The following is a 22,253-nucleotide window of genomic DNA, read 5'->3' as shown; positions in this document are numbered from 1 at the left end:
TGACAGCCTCTGTCCATTTCATTATCTTATTTATATCACAAAACTGGATCTTAGTTTCCATATTTCCTCCAACTTTGTAGCCTGTCTTTGTTCATATTCATCAGCCTTACGCCAGCAACTCTCTCCTAAACAAAGCCCTGTCTAATGCATGGGGTTCATCTGCCGTGCTCCCGCAGCAGAAGGATGCCGAATCTTCCCTGACGTATCCAGGCAGCTGTGGCATGCAGCCCTCTGGACCTAGGAGCAAAAATTTCAGGGAATATGAGACTTCAAACTCAATGTTTTACTGACATGTTATTTTTTTCTTCCTCAAAGTAGTGTAGCTTTAGGATATTTACAATGCAAGCAAAGCAGAGAAGCTTTAGTATTGCTGTTCTCTGGCATACCTCAGTGGTGTCATCTAGTGTTATGTGATCTCTAACATCCAGCCTCTGACAAGGCAGGGTCTGTCCCGAGCTAGACAGAAAAGCAATTGGATTATGTTAATGTGCAAAGTGGAGACCCTTGACTGACCTATGGGTTATTTTTCCCGTTTGTACAAAGGCAGCTTTCCATTTATCCAGGAAAGTGTTACTGCCTGCAATATGTCTGCACAAGTATACGTGCTCTCATATGTGCACCCTTTCCACTATTTCTATGGCAATATAAAGGAATTTTAGTAAAGATTAAATTCCTCCCCTTTTCCCTGTAGTGTATACCGTTAGTCAAATTTGTAGTGTAATAGTTTTTGTTTAGTGTAATAGTTTGTGTTCCATGTGAATATTGAGAGGGATGCATGCAAGGGAGAAGGAGAAACAAGGAAAGCATAGAGAAGGTAAATAAGTATCTGCATGCAGCTGGACGTGGGAGTTACTTCCCCATATCTTCCAGGACAGAGCTGGACTAGTTGTCCCTCTCTTTCATTTCTAGCACCAGTATTGTTTTAGGGTTTTTGTTCTGCATTCCCTCCACAGGCATTAAATGACAGGGCACAACTTTCTTGTGCTTGCTTGTATATGACCAGCTATATGGGTACATAACACTTTTGTGGATGGAGGAGATGGCACCTGTAGTTTATGACTTGCTGTCAAAATTGCAGTTCTTTGCCTGCTAAGAGGGGTTGCAGCCAGCACTTTTGAACATCAGGCCATTTTTGCTTGCTGGTGTGAAAAGGAAGAGCTCGACTTTTTCACTTTCCAGGAAGTTTAATGCTTCTGTGCTGTCTTCAGCCAAATGCTGATAATAGGCTCTATAAGGGAACTTTTGTGCAATGATTCACTTAGCCATGAAATTATGTGTAGCAAAAATGGACTTGACCAAGGCATAGGGGAGAGAGGCAAAGTTAAGGCAAGTATTAGGACCATTTTTTTCATATAGTAGATTAAGGCCACTTCACAAATTAACGCTGTAAAGCAATCACAAAGCTGTGTGTTTTCTTCCTTTTTTCTTTTTTTCCTGCAGAAATATTCTAGAATATTGTGTAACTATTAACATTTCTAAAGCCTATTTCTTGTGGCAGGTATGTCTATAAGGATTCTAGTCTTTAAATTATGTGTGGGATTCAGATTGTTTGTTTTTATTGACCCTTCTGGCCTTAAAACTTGCATTAAAACTTGTGCGCTTTTCTTGTTGTTTTGCTTTCTTTTCAAAATATTTTAAGGTAACTCACCCTGCAGTCATACTTTTATAAGTATTTTTCTGCTAGATCTGTTATTTTCAGAGGCTGATAAAGAAATGATGGGAGAGATTCATAACTGCTTTAAAATAGACTTCCTTTTTGAAGCTCGTGTGTTGATTATTAAGGTGTGTGAAAGAAGTTCCCTGACCCATTACAAAATAATCTTTTGTCAACAGAAAGCATAATGCATTCTGATGACACTTATAATTGCAGTACTTCCAGAACAATTACCTTGGTACTTCATTTTCGTATTGTTGGAAATTATATTTGTATGTTATATTTAATTGAAAATGGCATGCTTTGCTCTGTGCAGGTCTAGCAGTACTCATTGGACTTAGCTTAAGAGCAAAAGTATATTTACTTCTCAAGTAAGCAAATATTTAGATCTCATGGCAGGAGAATGCGTTGTAGTATCACTTTCATGTTGCATCCATATAACTATACAGCTAAGCTAGTCCAGGGTACAGCCAGTCCAAGCAGTGGTGGATTCTGAAAGCTTTGCTGTTTGTTAAGCAAATCAGGTTCAAATGGTTATAAAATTTTGAATTGTGCCAGAAATTAATTTGTGGTTAGGTGTTGGCCTCTGTGTCCTCAGATTCATGTGCTGATATTGCCTTTCATTTAGACTGTACAGCTCTGTACCAGGGAGGTTCTAGCCCAGCAGTTCCACAGGAAAAGGAAATGGATCGTGCAGCTCCAAACAGTTCCCCTTTGCTTTTCTTTTGCCACTCTTCTCCCTGTCGTAGACTATGATGAAACACTCTCTGTCCTCTGACGGAGATGACTGAACTTTTTGGCTGCAACTAAAGACACCTGGTTAATATGAAGTGACGAAAGCTGGAATTGGAAGAACATCTCTATAGAGGATGAAGAATGAAGATAGTGGGGAGGTGCTTTGGTACAGAATACTTTCTCACAGGTAGACTTGTGAGTAAGAGCAAAAGCAACAAAAAACTTAAAATGACATCTGGGTGGGTGTGATTTCTCTTAATTCTAATCTAGTTTGTAAGCTAAAACTAGAACAAACACTTTTCCTGTGAATCTAGAAGGAAAGGTTTGAGTAGACCTCATTTTGTATTTTGAGGTTAAATTACCTTTGTGCTTTCTGGATTTGTAATGTAATCCATCTGTTTTGGAGAGAAGCCTGAAACTAATATGATCATAGAGAGAGGAAGAGAGGGCTGTGGCCAGTTTGCGTGAGTGAAACTGGGGACTGGAGTGGAACTCCAGTTTGGGCGTCTAGTGGGTGGTTGCTGGATGGGAACTCATTTTGATTATTACTGAGCTGAGCAGCAATCATTCAGTGCATAAATCATACTGAACTAGTCAGTCATCCTAATGTGTTAATGTCTGTCCTTTAGGGACTATGTTTTAACAAAGCAGTGTTTCTTCTAATCAGTACATACTGTATTTTTGTGTGCTCAGGATAAAACATGTGTGACCTTGATTTAAAATAAATATATCACTACAAGATCAAATTGCCTTCTATAAAAGTGTATCTGAAAAGTTTAAAAATAATAAAATCTCTTCCTCCAGATGTCTGCTTCCTTTCTTTGCACTTCGAAACATTTAAGCATGCTCTTTACATGATGCTTAAGTTTTCAAGTCAGAGTTACGAGTTGCTTTAGCCAGGCTTGGAGTCTGAAAATGAGACCCAGACCAGGACAATAACAAAATGACACAAAGATTGACTGCACTGTACTTGCTGGATGAAGTGAAAACTGCTGAAATATTAAATCCTATATCCTGGGATTTCACTGCCTGCTGGAACTAATCTCATTAATTTAAAACCACCTGAGGCTTAAGAGAGATATACACTGCCGTGTGAAATTATATTTATCTCATCCTGGGGGGAAATCCTTTTCCTCCCCCAGCTTACCTTACTTTTGACTTTGCCATTCTTGAATTACCAGGTCATTCTTCCCCCATGGGAAAGTTGCCATAGCTCACAGCAGTACAATTACTGTATCTGAAGTTCACTGCTATATAAATGCTGAGATCATTGTTCGTGTTTGTTTTCTTTAGGAAGTCATTTAAGACAAAAAAAGAAGATTGGGTAAATAATACTGCCATACAATAGTTCACTTAAATACAATTGACCCAGAGCTACAGGAAAAGACTCTAGAATTAGGAAAACAGTATTTGGTTTCTAAAAAGTTAAGTTTTCTTTAACCACTAAGAGTCTTAAGAGGCTGAATGATTCTGGTAACTTGTGATTGGATGCAGAAAAATCAAATGTAAAGTTGCATTTTTAAATCCAGCGGGCATTGCCAGTGAGAGCTTTGTAATCATGTGGTTGATCCCAAATCTACATTCGGTATTAAAGTTCAACCAGTGGAAATCCTCCCGTTGACATGGAAGGACTTTAGGTGAGGCCTTATCTGATGTCCCCGGTAGTCTTGGCAGCAAGGCAAAGTGACCTTGCTGAGGAGTCTTTTACTGTTTGTCTACTTATGAAAAAAAAATGAGTCAACTTTGAGTTACCCATTAAACAGCTCAAACACTGAAGAACTTAAGAACTTAGTATTAAAGCTGAATTAACTTTTTTTTTTTTTTTAAAAAAAAAAAAAAAGCTGTTAGTCTGATCTGAGCCAGTATTTAGAAAGCCTTATGCGGTGAATGCATTTACTTGGTGAGCCTGGCTGTTGGCACGCTGCTTCCAGGAGAAGGTCGCCCCGGGTAGAAGTGTGCTGGGGAGGAGAGCTGCCTGTGGACCTCTTGTGGAAGAGCCCCAACTCAGCATCCTCCGGCGGGCCTGTGGCTGGCACACCACTGCTGTGACTGGTGAGATGGCACACGTGTCCAAGGGCAGGCAGGGAAACGGCGGTGCCAAAGTGACGCAGTATTTCTGTGACATCCTGTGCAGCAAAAAAAAAAAAAAAGGGCTTGGGGATTTGAATATTAAATGTGTTAAAGTTCAATGCTAGTAGTGGCTTATTAGCCCTAAGTCATCATGTTAATAGACAGCTGTTTAAAATGTCCTGTATTGATAGCTTGTGTGCCACATGAGGGTGTACATCTTGAGATGTTTCAGATTTGTGTAAGCATCTCCAATATCCAGAAGCCTAACTCCTGATTCACCCCAAAGCCACCCTGCTCATCAGAGCAGAGGTTTGAACCCTTACACTGGTAGAGTTTTGCGCTGGATCCTACAAGGTGGATATGTGAGCCGTGAATAATGAATAGTGAGTTTGGGTAACGAAGAACAGGAAGGGTTAATGCTGTGTTGGCTTTTGGTGGGGGGGGTTAGGATGGTTAACTTGGTTTGGTTTGCAATGATGTTATTTGTTTCTATTTGCATATTGGAGCTTACACTAGTGTTTTAGCAGATTTTAATAACAGATGCATATGAGCTATAATATAGCTAAATTACCAGCACTGTTGGGAACAGTTTGGGTCAGTTTGTGCTGTAAATAATCAGGAGTCTGGTGCTCAGGTGTTGTGAGTTGCTCAGAAGCCTGCCTGAGCTCCTGGAGAAATTTGCAGCCATTTTGGGGGGTGAACTTTAATTTTATATGCAAGGCAATAAAACTTGAAAGGTAAGGTTGAAAAACCATGATTGAAATGAAGTGAACTCATATGTTTTAATGGACTTTGCTGTTCCTGTCTGTGTCCCCTTGATATTTAGCGACTCCAAACATTCAAGTGATCTAGGTGGTTGTCAATGTCCTGTTACAGAAAATGAAGGGAACACAATGAAATGCATATGAGCGAATAGGAAGTATATTCATGTGTCTGGGTAAGAAAAACAAGTGTAATTTACATGGCCTATTTAATGCTGTTTGCATAGTCTCCTGATCTTGTCTAGATGCAAGACGTTTTGGCCAAGTGGTTTAGTTTGGTCTTACTAATGAACTCAGTGGTGAAGGTATAAACGATGACGGCTCTTCAAATGATAAGAATAGAGGTTATAGTGACATGTGCTTGCTGAACTCTAATGTACACTCCTTTTCAGTCCTGTGTAAATAGGTACAGCGTATTCTAGTTTATTTAGTGATGGGCAGGTTGTTAATTCCTTAAAATAGCTAAGGAGCAAGAACCTGACACCTTGAATGACTTATGTGTTTTCTTTGTAAGCTTGTTTCTGTTTTGTAACCTTTAAAATGTGGGTTTTATGAGTGGTATCATTAAAATTTATACTCCCTCTAGTATGTGATGTTAGTCATTATTGCTCTGCTGTGCCACCCGATCACTTGTCTGAATTATAAAGCAGCCTTCCTTGGAGCTAAATAGTAAGCTTTTTTTTCCCTTTCTAGAGTAAATGCCTGTTGACTTCATTATTTTTCATTGGTGCTCCCACACTGGAGCAGAGGTCAGAATCTGGCCTTTTCTGCTTTCCATCCAAATGTGAAAGGTTGCTGGGAGTAGCACTATATTTCGAAGAATGAAATATGAAAGGTCTTTTAACTGATGAGGACTGATATTAATCAGCAAGTGCCACGGAACTTGTTTTGAAGTGTACTTTATTTTTGTTAACTGGGGTTGATATGCTCAGTAGGTGACTTAATGTTGTGCTGGGCTTTGTTATGCTGATTTTAAAATGCTTCAGTGAAGAGTGAATCTTTGTTAAGAGAGAATATAAGCTGATGTTGAAAGCCATCAGAGCCCTTGTTTCTATCAGTGGAGGCTTTTTTTTAAAGATCTTATATACTCGGAACGATTGTGCAAAATACTTCGAAGTTATGCTTTTAGTCTGCGTCCTCAAACTGATAGTGCCAAAAAATGATGTCTTCCTTGGAAGTCTATTCCGCACTTAAAAGCTCTGGACTTCTTTAGAAGCACCTGAATCATCAAATGAAAGTGCTTCTTGAGTGTGGATTACTGCAGAGGTTGTGTTATGGTTGTCAAACAAAGTGCTTGTTAATGCTTTGTAACTACTGAAGATGAACCTTTTTTTTTTTTTATATATTTTTCTCAAAAATGAAGGATCTGTGCTTACAGTCTGTGTTGACAGATAGTCTTGCAGATTGTGGAATAGATGAAGTCATTGTAATCTCCTAAAACGTGATCTACTTTTCTGGGTTTCATACAAAGGGGTAATACGGAATTGTTTTATGAAACTCAGGCTGAGTAGTAGTGTGGAAATCTTCATGGTGTTTCACTGCTTGAACTTGTGTACATCATGCAAAAGAGAGATTTAAGTTCTTCATAGTAATTTCAGGAGAGGTGTGGTTGCTTTCTGTTTTACAAAGCATGAAGCTTCTGTGAGAGACTCAATACCATTGTGTAGTTCCCCTGAAAGACAGCATGTCACATAATACTACAAAGCAGGTTTCAGCTGGGGGAAGTGTTATAGCTGGAAAGCTTGAGAAGGAAACAGCTCAGGGTGGAGGTATTTCAGAGTAAGCACACTTGAGCGTTAGGAAGAGGCCGCACACTCGAGGACCTGATACACTGGGTTTAATGCTGCACGTAGTTACAATTATTAACCTTACCCCCACTTCTGTTCCCAAAATAACTGTGTTCTCTGTACTTGAAAGGCAAGTTTCCTGTCATGTTACAATAAAGAAAATGTGAATGTTAGAGGCTCCTGCATTGAACCCTTCTAATGGCGTGATTCCTGGGGTGGGAAAGGCTGCTCAGGGGGCTTGCCTTCTCGCTTAATATCAGATAAGGTCTGCTTCAGGAGTCGTGTTGTACTACACATACACTGCTGCCAGTCTTTCCTTAAAGTAATACTCGGGAGTTGAAGTTTAATTTTGCTCTGCACTACTTATTTGTAGGTGAAATGAGAATTGGTGAGAGGGCTTACCTAGATAAATGTTAGTGAGATAGCGAAGAGGAGCTGTGATGCTGATTAGAGGAGGCCGAGTAGAGTTTTTCATAGGGTTAATGCTTTCCACATAGGGGGATAGAAGATTGAAAGTGAAGGGCATACTCCTTGTTGAAGGAAAGTGTTAGAGTGGTCCTAATACAGAATCTCATTAAAGCAACTGTCAGGATTCCTCTATTTTACCATCACCTCCCCTATTCTATAAGAGTCAGCTGTCGTTTTGAGTGAGCATACTGCCAAAGAGGCATTTACAAATAAATGAAAAATGTCACAATTGATTTTGCTCCTTTCAGAGTACTGTGTGTCAGCTTTGTCACAAACCCTTTGTTATTCTCTTTTTCAGATTTCTCGTCTGGACATTGGAAATAACTTTGGTTTTGGGCTGCTTTCTGTTGACCCGGGGTAAGCTCCCTGGGTTTTATGACCTCTTGATAACATTTTGTGTACCAGTTAAGTAATATTGCCTTTTCAGTGCTTGGAAAGGATGAAGTGCTAGAAATGCTTACCAATTACCTGGAGAACGTATATTGAAGCTGCATAGCACAATCCACGCTTGAGAATTCTACTAACATAATGGTTTTATTTCATAGTTTCTCTTACATAGAAGTATCTGTGACTTATGGTAATTACTTGGCAAAACGTGCGTGCAGCAATACTATCCATATAAAATACATATCCCTACAATTTTATTTTTTTCTAAAGAATATATGCTTCCAAGTCAATGGTGTTCTTTTCGTCAAATTTTATTTAAAATTTCTTGTACTCCTTCAATGTATGTTATAAAGCTATTAAAGTACATATTGCTGCTTGTAAACATACTGAAAGGTAAGCTGTTTTGTGTATTTGCTGGCAGGGAAACTGAACCTAATGAGTACTATCAAAAAACCCTTTAAACACAGAAGTGTTAGCATAAGAATGGATATCTGTTGGAATTTCATTATAAGAAATACTTGACATAATTTAGATATGGTGAGCTACCTAAGTTACTGGTCACTTTTGGTTTTAAAAAAGTTATTTTCTGCTTGAACTTCCTTGTTTTGTGATAGCATTCAAAAATACATGCAGAGTTTTAGTAAAACTGCCATGAAAAAGAACCATATTGACATGTATAGAACTGCCTGTGATCCTTTCAGATAGGAGTTAAAGGTTTTTAGTGAGAAGCCTGCTGCTACTCTTAAGAGCAATTTTGGGTCGTCTTTGCGTTTTCTGTGATGTTCAGTAGTAAAGTGCAATTGTGTAAGAAATGTAACCTGCAAATGATAATAGGAAGAGTTTGCTACTTTCTATTAGCTTTAAAAAGTAAATTCACGCTGCATAGTAGGAACTGTTATATAACGCTTTGGGTGAATATTTCTGAAGGGATTCTTCAAAAGAGATTCAAGCATATTTTGCAATCTGCCAGACAGTGCAAGTCTCTATTTCAGTGCACATTATTTTTCTCTTTATGGCATATTTTAGAGTTATTGAAGCATATCACAATTGCTAATAAGACCTTAAAAAAAAAAAAAAAAAAAGGAAAACAAAACTGAAGAACATCACACTGCTGTCACTTTTGTACTCTAGAAACTCCTAGGGAATAAAGGAAGGAACTGGACTCTTTAAGGGAAAACTAAATCAATGGAGGGGGTTACCTTCCCATTATGCAGATTTATTTTCTATTCCTTATTCATTTGGGATTGTAAAGAAGTCTAACACAGCAGTGATTTCTTTGCATTAGTGTATGCACATTTGTTAGATGCTGGTGTGTTTTTAACATGAAAATTTTGATCTTCAGATGGAGGATTGCAGATATCAGTCATTCACAGCTCTTTTACAGCTCTGATATTACCTTTGACTTAATTAAAGAAAAAATACGGAATTTGTTTTGAAACAAATTTAAAACAGTTTTAAATAACTATTAACTTTTTTGAATGCTTTTTCTTTTAACTAAAATTCAAAACGTAAGTGAAACTACCAAAGAACATGCTTAATTCATACTTCAAACAGACTGTTCCCTATTTACGTGTTAGTACAAACTTTTTGACAAGGCTCTGTAAGGCAATCTCTAATATCCCATTATATGCAGCGGGCTGCCCAACCATGATTTGTTTTTTCTTTCTTCTCTTTGTGCTAGAATAAAATCTGAGATCTGAATCCAGTACAAAGACAGAAAATGAATTCTGGCAGTGTAAAAACTGATAACATAATTTCATTGAATAGAACAGACAGTTCAAGGCTGTTGTTTGTGTAATTAATCGTTACTGTAACTGTAAACAAAGAGAGGGAAGGCAAACTTGGGTAAAACTGAAATAGAACTCAGCATTGTCAGCTCTACACATCCCCCAGCCTCCTTCCCCCATATATTTGACCTCAACAATACAAGAAATTGTATTTTGAGGTAAATCTAAATGTAAGCCTGTAGCATTTCAAATCTGTATGAGCATGCACTTATGAGTAAAGCAATGCTACTGAGAGAAATCTAGAGCACTTCCAATCTTCCTCGAAACAGTGCCGAGGTATTGGCTAAATGTGATTAGGCAGATTTGCAGAAGCTCAGACTTAACCATCGGCAAATCTCTGCATGCAGTAATGATACTTAGCTTCATAATGTTGCTGACATTGACTTGTCTCAGCCTCTTCTATTAAGCTGGGCATATTCTGATGTGTAGTTACGCATATGTAGATCTCTGCACTCCAGCTGATTGCATGTGTAGAGAATTCCTTCTGGAATGTCCTGAATCATAAGATTATTCTCAACTACTGGATGTCGCTACAAGCAACTGATGAAATGTACTGAGCAGCAAAATTAGCATGAGTTATATTCTAACTTTAGTGGGAGATTGTCTAAGATCTCCATCAAATAACAAATATGATAATAATAAAGAAACCCATGAACACCACAGCTGCTTATTTAGCTCACTACAAACTTGCAAGTAGGGAATAAACCTAGGAAAAGCCAAACTTCCAGGAAACTTATTTTCAGTCAGGAATGAGGGAAGAAAGAAATGAACTGGGAGTTGTGTCTCTCTGAATCAGATTCTGTTCTTGCACTGCAAATTAAAAGGTTGAAACTATTACAGTTTATGTTTAAATGATCTATTTTGTCCAGTAACTGGATTCTCCTGTTCATGATGACAGCAGCAATTTGTTTGGCTTCTGAACCAAGAATATTCTTGCAACCCTTTTCATATAAAAATGCTTTTTTCCTATTGAAATTAATAAGAAGATGGTATATTTCTGTGTCATGGGGACACATGGGTCTCATAATTCAGTGAGATGAACTGTAGACCCGTCCCAATCCCCAGATGCAAGACTTCATGGCATAAGATGTCTTTTACATACAAGAAGAAAAAGTAATTGAAGTGGGGGAGAAATAAGGGAGGATAACCTGGTCAAGTGGGAAAAGATGAGATTTGGAGGAGTTAGTATTCATGAGTTTCTTACTATTTCACTCTTAGAAGATCCATTTTAATGAGAAAGGATCCTCAAGTTCTTAAAATAGGCCAGTTTCCAGCACCTCTTCTCACTTGCACTGTTACTCTGCTGACTTCAGTGAGATTGCTCATTGAATAAAAGAATGGTTCCTCACCTCTTTATATCTGAGGCTGAGTGCTATTGACTTCTTGGTGCTTCTTACCCCTTGTGCTGCTGCTGTCTTTTAGCTGTTTAAAAAAAATAAATTGTAATCTGTTTTCCTCTGAACAGTTTTGTGTAGATGGCTTATAAATAGTGTTGCTTCAAGTGGTGTAGGAGAGTTCATAGCAGAAAGGATGTGCGAGCAGAAGCAGCCCACAAGATAATGCTAATAATTTGTAGTTCTTCATGATCAAGGCTGAATGAGTTGGTTGTAGGTCATTTACTATTCAAACAAGAGTAATGTGGTAAAATGAGTCTTACTCATTTTTGTTGTTGTACAATGGTCAAGCCTGAACCATGTAATTTTAGGGGGCTTGGTAGGGCAAAGCTAATCACTTAATTGATCACTCTGTTTCCTCTAGTTGTAATGTGTTAATGATGGTCAAAGATTAACTAGCAGAAAAACCCCGAAACTGTACAGGAAAATACCATGAAGTAGCTTAATGGTAAAATAGTTTAATTGCTATTTAATCAGCAGAGCAAAGGTGGGGAGGAAGCTCGTGTGCTGACCCATAGGTTCTGAAAGTCTTTAGTCAAAAGAGTGACTTGAAATGCATGTAGGATGATCATCTATGCATAGTATGTATTCGGGAGTGGAGGGAAGCATCTTTGACTAATTTCCTCAAGTCATTATTTTAGCAAGAACATCTTGGGAATAGTTTCAATACTCGAAAGTGTTAGCAGGACCTAATGCATTTTAATTTTTTCCCCATGAAATCATAGTATTTGTTTAAGCAACAAATAATGATAATTGCTGCTGGGGCTTATTTTGCATTTACTAGAACAAAATGGTTTCAACCTTCATTCAGAATTGGTTCCAATGTGTGTATGCTTGCAAATAGACCTGTATTATGCTAAGAAAATCAATGAATTGCATTTGAGTTAATAATAATGGTTCTATTTGATAGAGAAGTCCTTAGGCACTTTTGGAAATTCTAGCTATGATTAACGATGGCTGAACACAACTCCTGCGACTTTCCTGTAGCTATAGAAACAGGTTATGCTGATTCCAACAGGTGTTCAGTGGAGCCAAGATTTCACGCGATGTCTTCCTATAAAGGAAGACTCTACTCTCACTCAGTGTGTTAGGGGCATTTTCTTTTTTTTTTTTTTTTTTTTTTCCTTATCTTTCTGCAGTTTTGGGAAGTAATTTGGATTAATGTTCTTGATTTTTAACATTTAGATGTAATTCAGATTTTTACATTTGTTTAAAAAAAAAAAAAAGGCACTTGCAGAAGGTAGTTTGTGACAACCTACTATACCATATATATACTAAAAAGACACAACTTCAGCAGTGTTTTCATCAACAGGGATGTGCTGATGTTTTAAAGTTGTATCTCTCCATAGGGTATCATAACGTGATTAGAGGATCAAGTGTAATCCTTCGATATTTCATATTAATTCTGCAGAGGGTTGAATTAATTTTTTCTGACTGTTTGATAGTATATGACTTTTATAGTTCTATAGTATTCCCATGAACAAATCTGTAAAGCAAAGTATAGTTTTTCTAGAACAGTGTATTTGTTTTATAAAACTCCTGAAAGACTCATACTTCTAGTGAATTTGCTTGTAGCAAGCTGGAAATGAAAGTATTTGTCTTAGCATTCCATACCAATTTTTAATTTTATGCACTCTGCCTTAAAGAAACTGCACAAAATATGTCTTCTTGTGAGGATTGAAGAGTACTAGAAAACTTTTGTGCCGACACAAGAAGGATCTCTTTCACTGCAAGTGATGGTGAGCTTTTGCATCCAGACTAGTAACGTGAATCAGCGATGTGCCTTTGCTGCTAGGCAGGCTGATGGCAGTCTTGTCTGCGTTAAGCAAAGTATCCCAGCAGGTCAGGAGGTGATCTTCCCCCACTGCTCAGTTTGGTGAGGCTGCACCTGGAGCACGGTGCCCAGTTCTGGGTCCCCAGTACAATGGAGAGACAGCCATACTGGAAAGAGTCCAACTCAGGGCCACCAAGGTGGTCAAGAGACTGGAGCACCTCTCCTGCGAGGAGAGGCTGGGAGAGCTGGGACTGTTTTGTCTAGGGAAGAGGAGGCTCGTAGGTTCTTATCCGTGTCTGTAACCACCTGAAGGAAGGATGTGAAGGGGATGGAGCCAGGCTCTTTGCAGTGGTGCCAGGGTAAGAGGTAGTGGGCACAAACTGGAATGCAGGAGGTTGTCTAAACATAAAGAAACACATCTGTGCTGTATGGGGGACTTGAGCACTGGAACAGTACCCAGAGAGGCTGTGGTGTCTCCCCCTTGGAGATATTCAAAAACCGACTGGACCCGGTACTGGGAGACCTGCCACGGGTGTCCCTGCTTGAGCTGGGATTGGACCAGACGACCTCCAGGGTTCCCTTCCAGCTTCACCCCTTCTGTGATTCTGTATTAAAACAATAACTGTGTATTGTAAATTGAAGGATGATAATTCTGAACATTTTTTCTTCTGAGGTGGATATTACCCAAATATTCCCAAAGCTTTGCTTTCACAAAAATCCACAGTGTTTTATCTTGTTTTTGTTGTTGCAGTTCCTTTTATGACACAAACTTAGTGTTCATTAGGCTCTTATTCTGCTATGGCAAAGACCTTGGGGCTGCCCAACAAAAAAAATCAGAAGTACAATTAAGTAAACATTAAATTTAACCCCAGCCCTGACATTCTCAGTCAGTACTTTGATGATCTTATTAGGAGGTTACGTACCTTAGTGGAGAGAAGGGCAGGAGTGGTTCTGTAAGTGCAAATTAGAGCTGGTGACCCTTTTGTGTTACGCTGCAATGAGCCTTTGCTTTAAGCAGTGTAACATAATCATGATTTAGTAGTTGATAAATGTCTAGAGTAGTGTGCAAAACAGTTTTTCAAAATTGCCAAGGTACGTGATCATGCTTGGATTTGATGATCTTAAAGGCCTTTTTCAACCTAAATAATTCTATGATTATATTATTTTTATATTAATGTGAAAAACATTAAATTATGGAAGCCTAAATAGGTGCTTTTGACCGTGCTATGGTTCAGGAAAGAGATGTGAGAGCAATCTGATATCTCAAAGAAGAAAATAAATTGGGGGAAAAAAAATCCTTCATTTTTTGCTACTTTCTGTGTCCCCACAGGTTAAAAATAAAATAGTGGTTAGGGGAGAGAAGAAAGACTTTTTTTTTTTTTTCCTCAAATGCTCTATATTTCAAAGTGATACTGGTATTCTTTTTAGCTCTGTCACTTAATGTTTGCTTTGTGCTTTTCCAGGGCTGAATAACAGTCACAGGCAAAGACGGGGACGGTTTCCATTGAACACTTTAACACATTTTCATTGAATACTTTAACTTTGGTTCTGGTGTTCTCATGGGAAAGAATGGATAAAGTGCTCCCAGGGTGGATAGGCATTCACCTTCAAATCCAGTTCAGAATATCAGAATATGTTGCTTGTTAACTTAAAATTAAACTAGCATCCCACCAGAAAACTTGCCCTGTACATTTTTATATGATTATTTGAATGGGGGAAACTTCACTGTTAACCTTAAAGAATGATACGAAGGCGATATGCAAGTTTATACATCTACATGACCAGCCCAGTATAAGATACTCTTTAAGACTATATTATTCTAGATATGGCACCTCCAACTTCAAAAGTGTTTCCTTTTACCTTAAGGCATGTGAAGGAGATGAACTTAATGGGAGAGTTTTGACATTTGTTTTAATGGAGGAAGGATCAGGCAAAAATGTGAGGTTGGAATGACATGAAGTGATTGGCAGTACTGACCAGTGACCAGTAAATCAAACTGCAGTTAGAGCTCTTCAGTTAAGGCTTTATATAATGTATTGTCAGTTCTATGGTTATTTTTTTATTAGAACGAATATACTTAAATCTATAGAAATAAACCATTCTCATCTTGGTGTGGTCAATTACAAAGCTCTGATGGATTTCAGCAGTGTCCTGAGTCTATCTGATGGAGATTCAGATTGTGTATACATACAGCATTACTCAAAGCAAAATATTTCACAGTTGTAGTATGAACACTTCAATTGCTTTAAGATACCTCAATGCATTATTGAAAGGAGTGCATTTCCAATGAGAAATATTTTGCAATGATTTTATTTTCACAAAAATGAAATCCATAACCAAGAAATGATGACTCAATATTTTTTTAAACAAACACAAAACCCAACCCTCCAGCTTCCCTCCCTTGCAGAAAGTTGAACTTAAGACACAGGTTTCAATGCATTGTTTAGAGACAGGCTCAAGGGACTTTTGAGGGTAGGCAGGTGCATTGTTTTTGGAAGCTTCTCCTCAAGGATTAAGTATTCCTATTTTTACCTCTACTCCTCCAAGTCCATCTGTGCCTCTTATTGAAATCAGCTGTGCCTGCTGTCCTCTTAAAACCCTCTACCCTGGGAGTCACTGAATTTGTTGTAGACCTTATGAATTTGCTTTGAGTTGACTGAGTGACATTTATTATAAAAATAACATCTAAGATGCAGCTTGTAAAGTATGACATGTTCAGATAAATAGGATCCTTTATCCTAGATGGTACTATCACTGTTTTAGTCATCACTTGTAAGATGAATCTTCCAGAAAATGATAGGCTAGATTTCAGAAGTATAATTTCATGCGCTTGATTTACCTCATCTGGAAGACAATTTTTTTGGTGCATCACTCTTGAACTTTTCATTTAAAACATAAGATGACACTTTGCCCCACTCCCCCATTTACAAAGTGCTGTGCCAAAAATAAGTACATGTACTCTTGCTTTCTTTACAGTGTAAGTAGTAAGTGCCTTTCATTTCCTTTCAAGGCTTCCTAAAGCTTATTTAATCCATTCTCTTCTCTGCTTTTTTGTTTCTATGTTCAGTGCTTCATTTTTCTGTTAGTTCCTTTCCCCTCAATATAAACATAACAAGTCTGCCTAGTACATCCATGCTGAGATACAACTAGTAGAAATATAGGAAAGGGTGGGGGGCAGAACTAATGTGCCAAGTATAGGCAGCAGAAAATAGGGGATGTGGCCCTTGGCATTTTAGTTTTAAATGGGTTGCTGGTTCTGTAATTTTTATAATAATATTTTTTCAATAAAAGATGAGTTTTATATTTTTTCAACAGCAATATTAGTTTGTCAGAGGCATGCTACCTTCCTCCCCCTCCAATGTTTTTCATTCATGTTTTTTCTATACCTAAGGATCAGGTGAAGCTTGACAAATGCAAGCGTTCTTATGACTTGTCTTCAAGCTATGCTTCAGATTTTTCTGTTCCCTTTTTCAATAAGAAGTACCTGTTCAAATATTTTTTATAGTTCCTTTATGTTAGGTATTTCAGATACCAAGTGCTAAATAAATAAAACTGTCTTCCTAGCTTAAGGAGCATGGGATGTTGGTTTGTTTGTTTTTTTTTTTTTTTTTGTTGTTGTTTTTTTTTTTCAAAATCTGTTGCGATGCAGAATGTTAGTTGGTTGTCATAGTAAAGAAGATGGTCTGGTATTGAAATGAGAACATAATTAAAATTATTTTTACTTTTCTCAGGACTTGGAACAAACTGTTACTTAAACCTTTTCTTAGAGGTATTACACCTAACAAGTTCTCTTGAGAGACATGACAGCAAAGCAGCTAAGCTATCAACACAAATGCCGAATGGCTGTATTCCCCTGGGCTTGCTTAAATTTCAAAGTAGACAGGAAATGTGAAGAAATATACTGCAATCTGGTAAAGAAGCTGCAGCATAACTCCTATAGCCTCAGATGCAGTAACGTGCTAGTATAAAAATCTCATATTAACCTAGAATATAGGTAACATCATAAAACACCCTAAAGTTGCTTAGCGTACATTCATCCCATTCATCCTCAATACATCATCCACAGTGTCCTGTGATGTTGAGATTGGTTTATGCTGTACACCCTGTGGAATGGAGACTGTTCCTTTTTACCTGCTGTGGGAAGTGGGTCCTGCAAGCCTCTTCTGGGCTTTCTATTTGTTAGATTGACATGCTAAACACAAAATGATCACTGAGCTGAAACGACAGTCAAATAGTATTGTACTCTTGCTCTTAATTTTATGGCGGGTTAAGGCTCACCAAAGCCACTGAAGTCACTTGTGTTTTTTTTTAAGCTGTTCCCCACAGTGAATGTACATGTGTGTATGATGGAGTCATGACACTGGTATGTGGGATTTGAAGTTAGTGGAGAGAGAGGGAACAGCAATTCTTGGATGTTTCAAACGTTGTGGTTTTTTTTTTTTTTTTTTTTTTTTTTTTTTTTTTAATCTGGAACCTCTGTTAATCTATGTGGTATTTGTTTTATTGCCGTCTTTATTTTAGAATTTGTAAATCTCTTCCCATATAGGATCAGCAGTAATGTTACTGCAGAGTCCCAGTTCTATTTCCACTTCTGAAACTTAAATTGAAATGTAGCAACTTGCTTTTCCTCTTTTGAGGAGGAGCTTGATTCAAGACTCATGCTGAATGGAATGCTTGAATTTGAAGAAATGAATTTCTTCCAAAAAGTAGTGATTTGGTTTTGGCGACTTTCAGTGGAAAACACAACCTGATCCTTGTGACCCTTTGGAACTAGTGGACCGTGCCAAGTTATTGGTTTCCTACACATTCAACAATTGTGAGAGATTTAACTTGCAAGAGTAAGCTTCATGAAAATGTAATACATTGAACTGATTGAACTGTAGAATTCCTTTAAAAAGCTGATTTCTCTAAGATGCTTTAGTTTGAGAATAAAACAGGTTGTATTAAGGGATGTTTTCTTGTATCTCTTAGACTTCTGGTATATTGCTGTCCTCATTGGAGCAGAGATAGTCTATTGTGTATATATGTATGCATATATTTTTCATGTATAAAAACAGAAGTCATTTTCTGTGGAGGTCAGCCTGGAACAATTATCTTAGAAAATAAATGATCTAATTCCAGTATTACCTACTGAAACAACGAAGCTTTATAGTCCATTAGGTTTGTATGTAAGACTCCTATGACAATATAATTTTCATGGCTGCATTAAAATGTCATTAATGTGTTTAGTAACTAGTCTTCTATGATCCATTAATTATAATAGATGAAATTAGATACGAAGAGAGCTTATCATAGTTTGAATTCTAAATGAATAAAATTACTTGTAATAACTGCGTGTAATCCTTAGGTTCTGATCTCAAACTGTCTTATTTGATAAAATAACAAATTGGTTATTCTAATATCTTAAAGTATTGATAAAACCCAGCAAGTGTTTAATTAAAGATTTTTTCAGTGACCCTTTTTGTTGGTATTATATTGCATTAGCAAGTTGTGTTGCAACAAATAAATATGAATTTGAATTTAAATGAAATAATCTGTTGCATCCTGCAACAGTAGGGAATTTACTATGATACCAGCTTAAGTCTTTTCTTACTTACAGCATGGATAGTCTCCTAATGAGTTTACTTGGATCAATAAAACCAAAAGTAAAATCTCTCCTAAGCAGGTTCTCTTTTTGCATGTTAATTTTGGTGTCGTTTCCAGTCAACCATTTTGCATGTGTACGTGCTTCAATCCTGCAGTTCAGGCAGTCTAAAACTGTGCAGTCTTTCCTTCTCAACCTTCAAATGTGCGTAAGGGGTGGGAGACAAATTGAAACCAATTTGGCCCTGTTTCAGAGACCTCATTTAAAAAAAAAAAAAAAGCCAAAAAAAACAACCAGGTGATATAGCTGCATGTGCAGTGGGCTTGTGATAACGGCTCTAGTATTTTGACACTATCTAAAGCAATCTAAAACTTTAAATTGACAACCTTTCCATGTCTGCATATGAGCTTCCAAATTCATGTTTTGTAAGAAAATAAACAACTCCTATGCTTAGGTGCCTTTTTCTTCCTGTTTTAGGAGTACAACAACACTGAAGTGGTTTCTTTACATAACAGAAGTTTTTGTTTGTTTGTTTTTTAGAGCTGTCTATACTATATCACAATAGCAAATGATGAGTTTTACCCTTCAGTCACCTTCCCTTTCGCAGGGAGCTCCACATGAGGATGAAAACAGAAGTTTCTGATGCCTTTCACTTCTGCTGTATTTCATTAATCTCAGTGGGATTAAATTGATACTACAACTCACAGTAATCTACATTAGAATCAGGTTCGCTTACTATTGATTTCTGAGTTTGTTTTCATTTTTGTGTGGTGTGAGAGAAGCTTTAAAGAAGGCATCAAAACAAAGTGCATGGGAAATGTTAACAGGAAAAGTGAAATCGTGTCAAAATTCATATGGCTTTGAAATTCAAGAGGAGCAAACAGTAGAGGCAAGTCATTGCTAATCTCCCGCATCTTAAATTTCAAATGTCTTGAATCTTTCCCCCAAATCCATGTACCAAACAAATTAATCACAGAATCATAGAATGGTTTGGGTCATACTGACCCCTAAGGAGTGCCGCTCATCATTGATCTTTACCTGGACATCAGGCCATTGACTGCAACTCTTTGAGCGTGACCATCCAGCCAATTCCTCATCCACGGAGTGGCCCATCCATCAAATCCACATCTCTCCAATTTAGAGACTATGATGTTGTGTTGGACATCTGCATTGTCCTTATGTTATTTGTTATCACTGCTGTGAATGTTAATTTACAATTCTTCTAGTTTAGTGGGAGTTGTGCAATTTATATAAATAAAGCTTTTTATTCTTTTTTGGTATCCCTTTCTGTGTCCATCAATCTATTAAGAAAACTATTACTGATATCTGTGTGAGATGCAGTTAGCCCTTAGTAAACCCGATGAGTCTATAGGTGCTGTGTTGTAGAAAGATGGTTTGATGGTCAGTGTGTGGCACAATTACTGAGTTCTCTGTAGGTACTGTATGTGCACACTCTTTATTCTGCCTATTACATGTTTCTGTTTCTATGAGAAGTGTTATCCTGGGTGCTTTGTTCTAGAAGGCTTCTCTTTTTTTCTCACAATCAGCACATTCATTTTTCTCCACTGCTCTTTCATATCCCTTGTGTTTCTAATTAACATTTCAAAATCACTGCCTGTTTTCTGTTGTGAATAATCTCTGCCTGTCTGCATTCCAGCAGCACACCTCTACTGTGAAGGCAATACCAATTAGTATTATTTTCATTAGTTAAAAGTAAATATCTTCTGTGTTTAAGCTTATTCTCAAACAGTAATATGTTCACTAGTTTTTATCTGTCAGACCTTGAGTCCTAAGAGCTGGATTAAGCAAAAGTTTTAAACTCTGTTTAGTCTGAGTAAGCAGTTATCTTTGTCTAATCAGTTAAACACACTGCTTTTTTATAGCCTTCTGCATGAGAAGAATGAAAAAGGCAAGCACTGAGTCAGTATCTTAAAAGATATGTATTGCTTGTTAAATGGGCCTCAACTAGGAGAATATCCTTAATCTGCTGATTTTGTGTTTGCTCTTAGGTTACCACATCATATGTAGATATGAATTTCAAAGGCAAAACTCAATTACTGAAAATATTTTGTGACCTTTTAGTTGCAGTTTTGCCATGCAGCTTTTTTTTTCTTGATCATCTAAAGTAATCACAGCAATGAAGCGAGGAGTAGGGTAAAGGCAAGCTGTAGTTAAATGATTTGAAAAATTAAAACATTATGACTAAAAACTGACTTTTGAAGCTTTCAGAGCCATCTTATTTCCTTAATAAAATGCCTCTTCAATGCCCACTTGCCTTCTTTTTAACAATAAACTTCTGAGTAGGATCAAGAAATAAACTAACCAAGAATACACTAAAATAATTGAGCTGCAAGGTAGAGATATTCTACATAAACATGTTTATGTATGTAATATAATGAAAGAAAAAGAGACGTTGGTTTTGGTAGAAGACATCAGACTAACAGCAGCAAAATAAGGGGATGTGATCACTTTCCTGGGGAGCTTGTTCTGGTGCTTGACCACCCTCTCAGTGAAGACCTTTTTCTTGATATCCAGCTGGCCCTTCCCTGACGCAGCTTTAAGGCATTCCTTCTTCTCACTGGGGAGGCAAGAGCTTCTCTTTCTACTCCTCCTCATGAGGAAGTTGTGGCCATCAGTGGGGCCATCCCTCAGTCTGCTCTTCTAGAAGCTGAATGAAGTTATCTTCAGCTGGTCCTCATAAACCATATCCTCCAGTCCTTTCATCATTTTTGGTTTCCCTCTTTGGATACTTTCTAACATTTTTATATCCTTCTTTGTTCTCATGGTTGTGAGGTAGATCTGTTGCCATGATGAGCAGGACTAGAACAGACGGAGAAATGTAGCAGTATGTCTGAGGATGCTTAAGTAGTTTATGGCTCAGTAAACATCCAAAAGGAGAGAGAAGGCAGGGTGATCTTCTTCATGAGAGCCATGAAACAAATAATCGTCAAAGCTACTGTACTTGAAAATTAAGGAACAAAACCATGCAAATAATTCTAACTATGCAAGTGTGAGGCCAATGTCACATTGGTCACTGTTGCCAAGCACTGATAGATCTTTAAATACAATAGCTTTTGTTTTTCAGCTGTGCAACTGTGTGGCATAAATATGATCTCAGTAGTTTAGTTTCACAACATGCAAGTGATTTTGTATCTCAGAAATAAAGACAATAAATGTCTGCACTTGGAATTTTAAAATAATTTCACTAGTATTTAATGTGTGTATCTGTGTAATAGGGCTGGCCCCTGAAATAAGTGCATTACAAAACTATCCCTCATGAAACAGAACTCTCGAAATTGCATCTTTGATATCTGTGTTGAGAAGGTCAGTGTATGAGATGTAACTTCATAAGTTGACAAGCTTAAACACAGAACTATCGATCTCTAGGCTGCAATAACACTTTGGAGAGAGTTCTCTGTATATTTCTTGTAGTCAGTAGTCAACATTTTCTGCTTTTGCTCTATATATTTGTGGATCAACTGTCTAGTGCCGTGGAACTTGGTTGATAGCTCTAAGCTTCTGACTGCGTTTCCTTTTTGCAAAAAGGGAAAATTTGTGTCTAATATCAGGTCCAAGAACTGATTGGAAGTAGGATTTGTCTTTGAATTTGAGAGGTTTTATTAAATGCTTGAACTTTAGGAATTAAGTTGGAAATGTGACCTCTGTACTGAAAGTGTGGAAGAAATTACTTCAGTTTGTGAATCTGAGGGTCACAGCTGTAGAGAAATTAAAAACACCAAATTGATTCACAATATTACTGTTTAAGTATTTAAATCAAGGTTGTATCTCTCTAAAAGATATAATCCATCTCAGCTAGATGCCTTTGGGCTTGATGCAGAAGTTACGGAGTTA

Source organism: Aythya fuligula, chromosome 9 (genome assembly GCF_009819795.1).
Source record: "Aythya fuligula isolate bAytFul2 chromosome 9, bAytFul2.pri, whole genome shotgun sequence".
NCBI lineage: Eukaryota > Metazoa > Chordata > Aves > Anseriformes > Anatidae > Aythya > Aythya fuligula.
The sequence above is the reverse complement of the archived record's forward strand: the minus strand, read 5'-3'. Positions refer to the sequence as shown.